Source organism: Heliconius melpomene, chromosome 13 (assembly GCF_056956725.1).
Source record: "Heliconius melpomene rosina isolate 202511_hmr_F chromosome 13, ASM5695672v1, whole genome shotgun sequence".
NCBI classification, from domain to species: Eukaryota; Metazoa; Arthropoda; class Insecta; order Lepidoptera; family Nymphalidae; genus Heliconius; species Heliconius melpomene.
Window position 1 is genome coordinate 16,709,210 of NC_140401.1, and position 13,504 is coordinate 16,722,713.

The window sequence follows — 13,504 nt, forward strand, 5'->3', positions numbered from 1 at the left end:
TGTAACAAGACCGTGCGAACTAATTAATATATTTACATAATTTTATTTTGCAAGTGCAATAATATAAAGTACTAGTGGACGCGCGCAGCTTCGTCTGTTAATTGCTTGCCTGCTTTAGGGGTGAAAACTAATAAACCATGAAACACGTGTTCAATGAAATATTCTTAAGAGTCTGAATTTCAAATTTCATTAAAATCGGTGCCGATTTAAAAAAAAATCCATCCTTTCAACCCTTTAGGGTTAAAATTTTTCAAAATCCCTTGTTAGTGTATGCCCAGATTACGAAAATAAACATCTGTCCAAATTTTATGTTTCTACCAACAGCGGTTACGGCTGTGTGTGCGTCTTACCTCAGTCAGTGGGAACATGTCCTTTTATATACAGGGTGTCCCAGGAGTCAACGATAAAACGAAACCAGGTGACAGTCATGACAGCTATGATAAAAATATTTAAAAAAATCTTTGTCATGTATTTTTCATATTATATTGATTTTAAAAAATATCGGAAAAACCGACACCCTGTGATGATTTTTCAAGTCCTGGGACAGCCCCTAAGTCGGATAAGCGTTGCCTGGGCTAAGTGTTTAGTTTAGGGAGGTCACTGGTGTGGTCTGTGATCGCAGGATACCGTCCAAACTCTTATCCGTCTTATAGAGATCGTGATCGATGCCTCCAGACTCGTGCATGACGGATCCAAGGTACCTGAACTTTTCCAACTTAGGGTATGACCCAGGACTTATAAGGACAGTGCTCGAGTCCGGGGTCTCGCAGGCGATATACTCGGTCTTTGACACATTGCCAATATGCATTTCATTCATGGAGAATGGTTATGTAACGCAAATGTTGCAGCTAGAATGTATCGGAAAAGATACCAAAAAGCTGAACGTCATCCCGATTATCGTGTATTTCGATTTTTCTCTCTTCAACAAAGAAGTAATCCAGCAAGTGTCGTACCATTTCGGAATCCAGATTAAATGCGCCAACTTTTAAAGTTACTTGCAAAAACAGTGTAGTACATTTTTTTTATAGTACAGTCGGTTAAAGTTGGGTGTAGTAAATATTTTGAATTTAATGTTTGGCAAAAACACCACATTTTATTGAAAACTGATGCAGGTATGTTTAAATCTTAAACTGTAATTCACAGAAGGGTTACTCATGATTACATTACAGAAAAAAAAATGAAGAAAGAGTAATATTTGTAGTCCTGGGACTTGAAAAACCATCACGGGGTGTCGGTTTTTGCGATATTTTTTAAAATCAATATAATATAAAAAATACATGACAAAGATTTTTTTTTATATTTTTCTCATAACTGTCACGACTTGGTCTATCACCTGGTTTCGTTTTATCGTTGGCTCCTGGGACACCCTGTATATAGATTATTGATTGATTGATTTGGGGTGGCGTAGCGGCACAGCGAGTGACAGCGTGATGGTTGTGGGTTCGATTCCCACTCGGGAAAGAAATATTTTGTTCTGGTAACAAGAATAAGCGGGGCGTTGAAGTCCGCCACTAGAAACGTAATTATTCGTCATTAATACAGGTAATATAAATAAGGTACATACATTGTACCAATATAATTGATGTACCTAAATCATAAAAAAAACGTTTTCGTACTACCTACTGGGCAGACAGGTCAATCATATCAACTAAACGCTAAGGCACCTCAATTAGAGAAATCAAAAAGAATTTTTCACGCCAAAAACTTACCGGAACTGTTGAAAATTTTCATCGCTTATTATTTGAATTAAACATATAGCTTACTAACAAAGGTATAAAAGTGTACACGGGTTCCCACGATATGTTATGCGAGACGTTCATTTAAATGAAAAATTACTTGTAAAATCTCAAATTTGGATTTTATTTTACTTATGTTTGCCGCTACTTTGTGTTGAATATTATTTTATGTTTTAAAATTACGTATACTATACTTACGACATCGCTCTCAAGATAGATCTCAGAGTTGAGATCAATTTATAAATACGACGTCAAGTCCCTTCTACCTATTTTGGTGTTGAGAAAAAACTTGAAGTTGTATTTTTAATCTCGGTATTTAAATTCGAAATAATTCCAAATAAATGCACATATTATACCATATATGCCATATTACTTTATTAGTGACTAATCGCAAAAGTTTCTATTTCCACTATAAGGTATATTTATCGCGAAAGTAGCGAGTTGAGTTCCGCCACTCAACACATAATATCTCTAAAATTAAGTGACAAATTGGGAACGAAGTGTCTTAACACTAAGATCCAATTGTTATTTACGAAATACACAATCAAGCTAAAGAATACCATATTTCACACTCGTTAATTTTACACTTAAATTAACATAAAATACAACTTTTACTGCAGTAATTAGTCAAGTTCTTATGAAAGCTATATATAAAGTAGCTTAAAAAAATTCTCGACTTGTCTTACCAATAAGAAAACGCAAGGTCGTTTAAAAATATTTTTAATTAACATAATTACTGTGCAATGCTGGGCTGGACTGATTGACTACAGTTAACAAGTGAAATAAATATATACATTAGTTCATATGTATGTACGTTCGAATGATTTTTCTATCTATTAGGGTAAAACCCGGATAGTTGCCACACTTTTTGAAAAAGCTCTTTTGTTAGAAATGTATACCACTACATTACCTATTGAATGTGTGTTCTTAAACATAGTATATTAATCTTCTAACTTAGCCAATTTTTTCAAATATAAATATTATTAATTTTGAGTACAGTCTGTTTTATGTGGCCTCTAAAAAAGGGGATAGTTGCCTACTATGGCGGATACTAGCCTAACGTTGAAAATGGTTCGTGGGATACTTGCCTGTCTATTTTTTTTTCAAATAAAAACGAACTTATATTAATTTAAGTAATCACTTTTTGTTATTGAACACAATCTTTCATTAAGTTTTAATCAAAGTCAATATAATTATAAAATTACAACAAAATAGACTCCAAAATGGTAATTAAGTATAAAAATAAAAATAAAATATTACTATTTATTTTAAAGGTAGAACAACAAAAAAAATAAGAATTAACTTTATGCCATAAATCCGGGATATTTCGTTGATACTTTTTTGTTTTTTATTAAGATCTTCGAACGCAAGTGCTAAGCTATCTTCTGTCCAGCTGATGTGGCGCGGCACCTCGCCTGGCTTTCATTTATACTTGCGAGGCATTTTGCTGTTGAGAATTTATTTTATTTAAGATAAACTATAGTAAAGCCCAATAAAAATATCACCAAGAAAAAAAGGTAAAACCAAATGAAAAAAATAACTAAGAAAAAAACCTGTTTGCTCGTTAAAATGTGTAGTTACGGATAGTTGCCCCAGGGAAATAATCCGCAAAAGACAGTAAGGCAACTATCCTTTTTGATACGGATACTTGCCCTTTTTATTTACAAAATAAATAAAACATATTTAACAACAAAACGTTTATTACAGTGCAATTTAAACTCTAATGCAATCAAAGAAATAATTATTTTACTGAAACCGCAATTAGTTATAATTATATTTAACGGAGATTACTTGCCAATATAATTCTGACGCTCGTCAAAGTATCGTCGCGGAAGATTTTTACTCACACGGACAAAACTCGTGCACCTACTTTGACAGCTGATGCGGCACCGAGTCCTACGCGGGGGACGCTTCTTATTATGATCAAAAAGAAACACTGACAACACGTCTAACATAGAGCATTTGAAACTGAGGCATGTATCCGTCCGAGGCAACTATCCGGGTTTTACCCTATACTATTTTGTAAGTCAATGGGTTCGATTCCTGCTTGTTATACATATATTACTTTAACATTTATGTTTATACCTGCTCTATTAATTTATATACTACTTCTTGTTTTTTTAGGGAGTAGAGATAAAGTTTAATAAAAAAGTGTATGACACATATGACATTATATGACACATATGACATTTTCACCTGACAAAAGCATATCGAAACAATTAACGTTTATATAATTTAGTAGGCTATTGATAAGTTTCTTGTTTAAATTTTTAAGTTAAATATAAATATAGTTTCGGCATTACTAAAAGAAATATCCATATCATTCCCACAGATATTAGGTTAGGCATGTTCACAATTACTTTATAAAATACAGTACGTGTCTATATAATAATATAAATTAACAACTGTTTGTATAATCAATCTTTTCCCTCTATAATGTATTATTAATAATGTACAACTTGTTTACAGGTGAGGAGACTTGCCATCAATCACGTGGAGTGGAGTGTAACCTAGAAGTGAGTGTTGATATTTATAATACTTTTAAAACTATATATCTGTATTAAATCAAGAAATATTACTTGGTTTATTTGAAACTATAAAATGTAAAATCACTTTTTTTTGTGCCCGCAGAAATATCGAAAAATCTTTTTTTAGGGCTCTTTACTTTACGCTGCGTCCCCTTCTTTCTGCCCTATTTCGAGAGATTGTATGTTGAGGTTGAGGTTTTAGGCTCGCCTAAGTCTTATAATCAGAGAATAAAAAAAATTACAATAATTTATTCCCCTAATTGGGAATCAAACTCACAACCGTCGCATATATAATCAATTGCTACGCCCTTACGAAGTAAAGTTCATAAAATATTCATTACAAACAACACCATATCTACCTACGATCTTCTTTCATTACAATACGTTTGTACGTATATTTTTCACTATTATGTTTAATAAAATATATAAAATGTGTGGCATAGCGTTTTAATGTAAACGCGATGATTGTGGGTTTGATTTATACTCGAAAAAATAACGAGACAACGGCGTTAAATTCCGCCACCCAACCAGCAATAGTGGTGAAAAGTGAAGAATAGAGTGTCTTAACATCATATTCTCTCCTCTTACCTGCTTGCGGGATAAAGCGTGAAGCTAGCTAAAATATCGAATTCTCTTTATTCAAAAACATATCTCAGTAAATGTGAGAACCAAATAATTACACACTCATCGTATTGTTAAAATAATAACAGTATAAACACGTATATACTCGTAGTAGCTCTACTTCTATACTAGTTCTTTATATTACATCCAAATTGGTACTAAACAAAAACTTAACCTTTGTAAACAATCATATGACTATTCTTGAGAAAGCCATATTAAATAAAATCGATCAAGTGTGAGTGGGACTCTTATACTGGGGGTTCCGTACAAATTTCTTGATTATGGGTCAAAAGTAGTAAAAGTACATGCTATAAAAATTGACAAACTTAATTTTTATTTATATTTATACTGTAATTTCTTGTCAGATTTCACAATTATATAACAACGGACACCCTATCGAATTTTAGATATTAATTTCAGCGTAAACGAAGCCTGTTTTCAGCTTTAGAGAAAAATGTTGTCACATATAGACAACAAAGTAATCCTATAAAAGTTGAGTTTTTTTTAACCAATAAAGCGAAAGCGTATTACATTCGTATTTTAATTTTACCATATCGGGATGTGAGCTGTTCTACTCAACTCGGGTTGAGTACTGGAAGGTAATATGTAAGTGGGTGCATATAAAAATAAAAAACATGAGTGAAAAGCACTTTTCTATCAATTTTCCCATATTATTTATCTATTTTTTATAAATTTATATGATAGAGTTATAGCGATGCTAGTATGATTCATTAACCAACCTAAGCCGATTATGCTATTATTACATAAAAAGTAGATCTATATGGGAGTACTAAACACGTTACACGTGGTTTTTATTAGTAGTTACACTAGTTGTTGTTAGTTGACCTTATTATAAAAGACAGGTTCTACGAGAATTAGGTATATTAAATGTTTTTTTTTATCTATTTATATATGTATGTATCTTATAGGCTTGTGAATCAATTCACTTGTTTTTAATTTTCTACTTATTCTAAGCTAAATAGTTATTTTTGGCTGTAAAAAAACAGTTTTAGGCATTTTCTCGCATAACAGGCTAGGCCTCTGAAACTAGAGTATTTTTTTTTTATTTATTATTTATTTTTATTTTTTTAACACTTCGTTCCCCATTTTTTGCCTAATTTTGGAGGGTTTGAACTTGTTGCCTGTTGAATGCTGAAGCTCAAAGCCGATTTTTCTAACTTGGCGGAGAAATGAAAATTGAACGGAGCAATAATTTTATAATTTTATTTTTTTATAATTTTACTAATATTAATAAAATTATTTCTCCGAGTATAATATTGTAAAGTATTAAAAACAGCCTAACAAATTTCAATGTTGGTCTAATGGTTTAAAACGCCATGAATGGAAATGGAATGCGGAGTTATAAACTTCTCTCTCTAAATATATTTTTTATTCTCACCATCCTGCATATAGGAGGGTAAGCAAGGCACGTGGATTTAAGACATTACAATTGTCACGAAATTTTCGAAATATTGTATAACGGAGCTAAACGCCGCAATACTTATAAAAATTAGATGTGTAAAATATATTAAATATCATTTATACAAACGAATCAAAAAAATATTACTTTTAATGTTTCAAGTAAAACTGTCTAAAATACAGTTTGGCCGTCCACGTATTTCATACTTTTTTGTTAGCTACAGTTGTTCTGAGACGCTCTAATTTTTGTACAGGTTAAAAACTAGTTATTTTTTGTCATGAAAATTTTAAATAGTTTAAAAATGATTTTCATTTTTAAATTAACGGTAATTACTTTTATTTTTATTTTTTTCATTTACCATTTTTTGCATCATTCAAACTCCTGTTTGCTATGTATGCAGTCAAAGGGAGTTTCCTGGAGGATTGAGGCTACTGACCTTTTTATATGAAATGACAATTCAATAGCGTTTGGAATGACTTCGTTTAATATAAAAGTAATTTAATTTGTCTTTTCAATTTAATAAAATTGGACCTAATAAAAAAAACACGTTGTATTTTTGTCTTTAGTGAAATTGGATATCCCATCTGACCGATTAAACTATTTAAAATGAAACTTAAACCTACAGCCATTAGTGGTAATTGATAAGAGAAGCTGGATGAGCCCATTTGCCCTTTACAATGATTTTATAATGATATCGTAATTTCATACACATAATTTATTACCGGACCTCACGACCGAATGGCCAAAAAAAAACAAACAGTCAAAATACATAAAATATTATGAGTATCATATTAGGGTCATAATCAGAAAAAGTGTACATTTTGTGTCTTTTCTTGTCCCGCTACTTTGAATGCGTTTTAAAAATACAATTTTAAAGATAATTTAAATATTTTGCCATTTACGATAAATTTACTTATTAACTTAAAGATTTTTGTAATATTTTAAATCTATTATGGCTATTAATAGTATTTTTTGTTAGTTGCAAAAAACTTTTCAAAATGCTTCCATACAATTTTTCGTGTCCCATTCACCACTTTACTTTTTAAAAATTGATTTGTTACGAATGTTTATGGTTTTATTTGATTTCAGATGTGTTTATATTACTTTTCTTTATGCAAAATATTAAACAAAAGTACTTTTATTGATATATTATTTAATAAATAATATATATGAATTAAGTAAATTTGTCCCAAAATATTGTCTTTTTTGTTACTCAGGGCTAGTAACGTACAATTAAATTATGAATGCAATTATTTTGGATGGTGTTTAATATTAGTTTTTATTGTGGCACCATAATTCTAAAAGTCAATGCTGTCGTAGCTACAACAAGTAGTGTTCTCGCAGCAGTTGAGGGGTTCAAATGTTTTAGAGGGAATGCGTGAAATTACATCTCAGGGTTATACGCGGCTTTTATTTTGGTAAGTATTCTATAATTTCGTTTTCTTGTTTATGTTATTTGCTTCTTTTTACAAAATCTCAAAAAAGAACTTCAGTGCTTACACATGCAACACGTGGCTTATGAGCAAATATTTAAAAAGGTTAGAATTTCTCAGACTTTATTCTCAATTGCGTTATATTTCGTTACGTAACGAAACTGAGAAAATATGAAGCCTAGTTCATAATTACGTTCCCATCGGAAAATATGTATATAAAAAAAAATTGCTGGCATATGAAAAAAATAATTGGTGACTTTTGATAACGTAAAGTAACCAAAAATAATGATTTTTAAGTTTTTTGCCTGTTTGCTTGTTTGTCTAATGTGTTTGTGCACGCTTATCTCAGAAACGGCTTAACCGATTTAGTTAAAAACATTTTTTTATTCTTCCTGAAATTAGTTGTGATTTTGTAATTACTATTTTTTTCTCTGGAGATAGTGAATTAATAAATATGTAGTTCAAGTGGGTGAAGCTTTTATTTAAAAACAAATACGTTCTGTACTAGCGTTGTTAAAGATCTAAACAATAAACATAAAATATTATTAAATATCTATTGATAAATATTTTTTTATTTTCAGTAAGCGTCATGGCTCCTATGTCAAATGCTGAAACACATAAAAGATATAGAGAACGTCTTAAAAAGACCAATCCTATTAAATATGAAGATATGCGGAATAAACACTTACAAAGAATTAAACTTAATTCCCGTGATAACGACTCAAATTTTGATATATTTTAAAGTGGATTTAATTTTATCATTAACTTTGTGATCTTTAACTAGAAATAGAAGTTTATTACGTTACGAACTGGCATTATTATATTGTTAATATTGTCACTTTGTTATGTTTTCTTACATTTATAATCTGTTAATTCAACGATTGAATCTTTAAAATTTTAATTTGTGTCTCATTAAATAAAAACAACAGTAGTTTTATTCGTATAATATATCCTTATTTTGTTGTGTATAATGCCTTATATCATCAGTTTCGTAACAAACATTATCAGTGTTGTTACTTATCAGTTACGTTACGAATTCGAAAATGTCCACTTTTCTGATTATGACCCATTAAAATCATTAACAATAGCAATTAAAAGGGTGAAAAATTTAAATTAACGTGTTTCTCTATAAAAACTTGTATCGCTATAATCCTGTATTTTAATTATGGTTTTTACCTTAAGTCATTATTATAGTACTACTTTTTCGAGGAACTAATAACTCCATATAGGATCTACGTTAAAGTCGCGACAGTTTTTTCATATATTTAAATATAAAAAAAAACGGTTACAGTTATTTCTATAAATATTATTTTCTTATATATGGTATAGACTAGTTGTAGAGAAAACAAGTTGATAATTATATTTTATTGAATTGATATATTGGTATAAAGGAAATGACGACGATGTAAAAGGATTTAATAGATTTATTTTTATAGAAAAATATTTTTTTTGCGCACCATTAATAGTACCAGTGCTTTAGATGTCTTACGGGATTTCTTAGATGATTACAGGATTATTTCATATTTTTTTTTAATATCTTTGCCTTATCCTATAATATTAATTAATAGATTAGATGATATAAAAATGAAATAAATAAATTTAAAGACAATATTACAGCCGCTTGTGCGAGTATTGGTAACTTACTAACTTTTTTGGTTCCGCCCTACAAAATTCACTTTAAAGAGTATATAACGGAGTGAAAAGTCACTTGGTTCTACCTTCCCATGGTTATACATGGTGTTCTGTAGACATCTGTGTTTTCATTGTTTCTCCCTTATATTTTATTCATCGTATTAATACCTGCCAGGTAACAAAGGTATCGTCCGAAACATCTGAATGGATCAAAAATTAATATATTCACTATATACGATACAGTGGAAACAAAACAATTCGGATTTTAAGCCATGGATGTGAATGAGAATATGTTTATAGGCCACAGATTACTAGCATTAGATATGTCATGGCTTTCTTTCTGCTTTCATTTTTGTTAAATAACAATTGTATAAAATATACTGTACTTGTCTATATATATTATAATAATACTAGTCGAAGCCCGCAACTTTGCTTTCGTCAGCTATAAAATGTAAGAACCAGTCTGTTCCTGTTCTTGTAGGAATTACAAGAAAGGAATGTAATACACATATTTCAGCGTTCTACACCGCGTATTTTCTGTACGACTTTTTAATTTTAAGAAAATAAAAAAAAGTTAAAAAGTACAAAGGTTCCCATGTTCCCCCTGCCTACCCTACTATTTACGGGTTCCAGCTAGAAGCTACAAAAAAAATCTTTTATTTACGTTTATAGCCTTTCCAATACATTTAATTTTTAGACAGCCCCCGTACAGACAGACGTTCACGTTGCGTTTAAGACGTGTCGCTATGCCCGCGATTTTTACGTGACCAAATTCGTAACCTTATTTGTTATTTTAGTTTTATTATTTAGTACTCTAGTGAAATCGTCTGTATACATTTCTTTAGTTATTTTTAAAAGTATTGAAGTAACTACTTATAACTAAACAGTTATTTATTATTTTTATTAAAAATAGATGCTGTTTTTTACAAAATACAGTACTTATGTATTGTTAAAATATTTTTTCGTAAGCTATCCATGCTAGATAAATAATAATAGATAGATAAATACATTATGAATTGATTTTAAATAAATGTAGCTTTTAGGCATTTATTACTTATTTTTTTAAGAAACGGAAGTGTCTGAATGGGGAACGGAGTATCTTAACACTTGCTCCCAGGTTTTCTCTGCTTACCCTACCATGTGCGGGATACAGCGTGAAGATAAAAAAATCTACAATTTCTATTGTTAAGTAAAGCCACGTTCCAAATTCATTCAGTTACAATTTAAAGAATAATAAAAATATCTGCGGCTTTAATGCGCCTGAACGGTTTCATTTTGTAGTAAAAGGAAAACTTTTAGAACACGCTAAGCTTCTCTAAATGGTTAACAAAAAACTGAATAAAAAACCTTAATCGACAAAGTAATATTTGAAATGAAGAAAAAACTACTGCAATTTCTTTTAAATAAACTTTTTGCGTTTTTTTTATTTTTTTTCTTTGATTCCATTTCTTAAAGTTTTTAAGTATCTTCATATCGTTTAAGTGAATTTCAGGGTAATTTTTAAATTCTCATTTGCCTTGTAGACGAAGCGTGGCGATGACTCCCGCCATAGTCTCAAACGCACGTGGTTCTTTATTTTGTTACAAAATAATTGTTAGTAATATTTTAATTTAAAAATAAAAATTAAATTCTCATCCCATTTCTTAGGTCGTTACCCTTTTATCCCTTAAATATATTAATAAAAAAATATGTTATTTTAATGAACAAAATTACAAGTGTATATCGTTCATCTATAACTTCTTTTTCTTAGTATCCAACTGGCATTACTGCCATTACTTTTATCGTGTACTCGCGTGCTCAGTTACATTTTAGACCATGTCTGGTATGCTAATCGTTAAATTTTCCACAGTAAAGTTTTATATACTGTGCTATTTTTGATGGAGTTATTTAAAAAAATGGGCTTATATTGTTCAATTGTATTCAGTTAAAGATTCCGTCGTGGCGCAGTGGAGCAACGTTTGAGTTGTGGGTTCCATTCCCACGCGGGTGAATATATTTAAATAATTTTCATTTCTCCGAATTCTGAAGAACTTGGCGGAAAGTCAGAAGCGGAGTGTCTTAAGTCTTAATACTAGGCTCCCTCTAGTCCCTCTGCCTACCCTGCCACGTGCGTGATACAGCGTGAAGTTATTAATTTTCCCGCTCTGGTAGAAAAGTCACGGCGTTGAACGTACAATGTCACGAGCACTGGGCGAAATGTGTCTTAACATGCAATGCCTCCAAAATTCGGCGGAAAGTATGGTACGGGAGTATTTTAATGGGAAACGGAGTGTCTTGACACTAGGCTTCCCTCTTCCTACTTATGTGCTGGATATAGCGTGATGCTAAAAAGATATATGTTATGTGTATAATATAACTTAATTACAACGTAACCAAAGTACTACTATATTCTAAATCGGTCAAATCAAATATTGAACGTTTAACGGCCTTGGAAGACCGATACTATGGGTACAATGCTGGACCAAACTTTACTACCAACATGGACTCTGGGAATAAGGCCCCCATTTGTCATACAGTACAATGGCCATTCAAATACCCCATGAATATGCATACATTGTGAATGCCTTAATAGTTGCTAGTTTATTTGAGAAATTATATATAAATATATATGTTTTATATATTGTATTTGTTTCTGTCTGTTTATTTGGAATATAAATTGCTTGAAAGAATAAGCGACTAAAAATTGCTTTATAAACAAATAAATCTCTTCATTGTTTCTTTTCTAATACTGGCTGTTATAGGCTTAGTTTTCTTTTTGGCTACGTTCTACGTATTTTACAATACAAATATTTGAACTCCTTGTATCTCTCCATATTTCTCTATTTCAATTCAAAACCTATTCTTTAGCGTTTGCTCAGAATAAATTATAATTATTAGAAAGTAACTAAGTAAGTTATTATTCCCACGCCTCGTCGTTGACGGTAAGGCGTGAAGACTGGATCTAATTACACTGACTAATAACCTTACTAAACGCTAGAGTCTACTACTGAATGTTTATAGTACAAGAGACTAGTAACTAATATTTAATGTACGATAATAAAAGTAGCTTTCACTTTTTTGTGCAGAAGAGTAGGCAGAGAAAACTTAGTGTCAAGACACTCCGTCCTCCATTTTCAAACTAATTTTGAAACATTGTGTGTTAATTGGCGGAGCCCAATACCGAACTTTAAATCTATGATATGGTTAAATACATTTTATTTTTACAATAGCTCATGAGAATTATATATTTTAATAGTTTATAAAATATTTTAAGTTAGTAGAGATTATGTAGAAAGTGATTTTTCTCATTTAGAATTCGAAATTAACAAGCCATGAACCATACTGCCATATAGTATAGTAGTGCCCTTAATAGTTGTATAATGCGCATATCCGATACCCATAATGTAATTATAACTATAGTATAAATAAATTATTACAAATTTTATTAACATACCTTTTCGAAAACTAGCTCCTGCCTCCTAGCCTATATTACAAAGCGTCACCCATTCATAATTATGGGGCCAAAGTTACTAACAAAAGGCTTCCTATTTCATTGTTTTGGACTTTTTATCTAAAAAGCACATTTAAAGTAAACGTTAATTGCTGAATACTTTTAGTTTACTTTAGGTATTTGTTTTATGTTTATATATGTATTATTTTATGTAGGTACACGAAAAGTAACTATGGAAAAATCATCATGTTCTCCACTTTCCTCATTTTTAAGATGGTACAACAAGTGGTACAACCATGACAGGAGATGTCAGTCATATTTTTTTTTATTTATAAAGAGGGTCCTCAATCAGAATCAAGGAGAAGAAAAAAGGGATGAAAAGGTGTCTTTTATGTAGATATTATCATTCCATGGATCCACGGTAAGGGTGGGATGGTCAGAGCAGTAACTGGGACTCAAGTTTAGGTTTTACTAGTAAAATGTATTTAAATTTGGTACAGAGAGTAACTGATATAATAAATATGGAAGCTTATAAGAATGGATGGATGTTTGTTCCACTTTAATTCAAAAACTACTCAACGAAATTAGATGAAACTTTAGAATAATATAGCTTAATACATCATTAGCACATTAACTACAATTAATGACACAACGATTTTGTATAATTTGACTATAATATAACAATAAGGTTAAGCAAGCTACGA

At 30.7% G+C, this 13,504-nt stretch overlaps 1 protein-coding gene across 2 annotated transcripts in view; it reads left to right on the forward strand.

Annotated features, from left to right (window-relative positions):
* The window catches only part of LOC146533178 (uncharacterized), a 95,129-nt gene that overhangs the window by 42,833 nt on the left and 38,792 nt on the right, over window positions 1–13,504 (forward strand). For both annotated transcript variants that reach the window (XM_085195692.1, XM_085195691.1), the window contains exon 2: window positions 4,206–4,252. The gene's annotated coding sequence lies outside the window, so the exon portion shown is untranslated. The remainder of the gene's footprint in view (window positions 1–4,205; window positions 4,253–13,504) is intronic.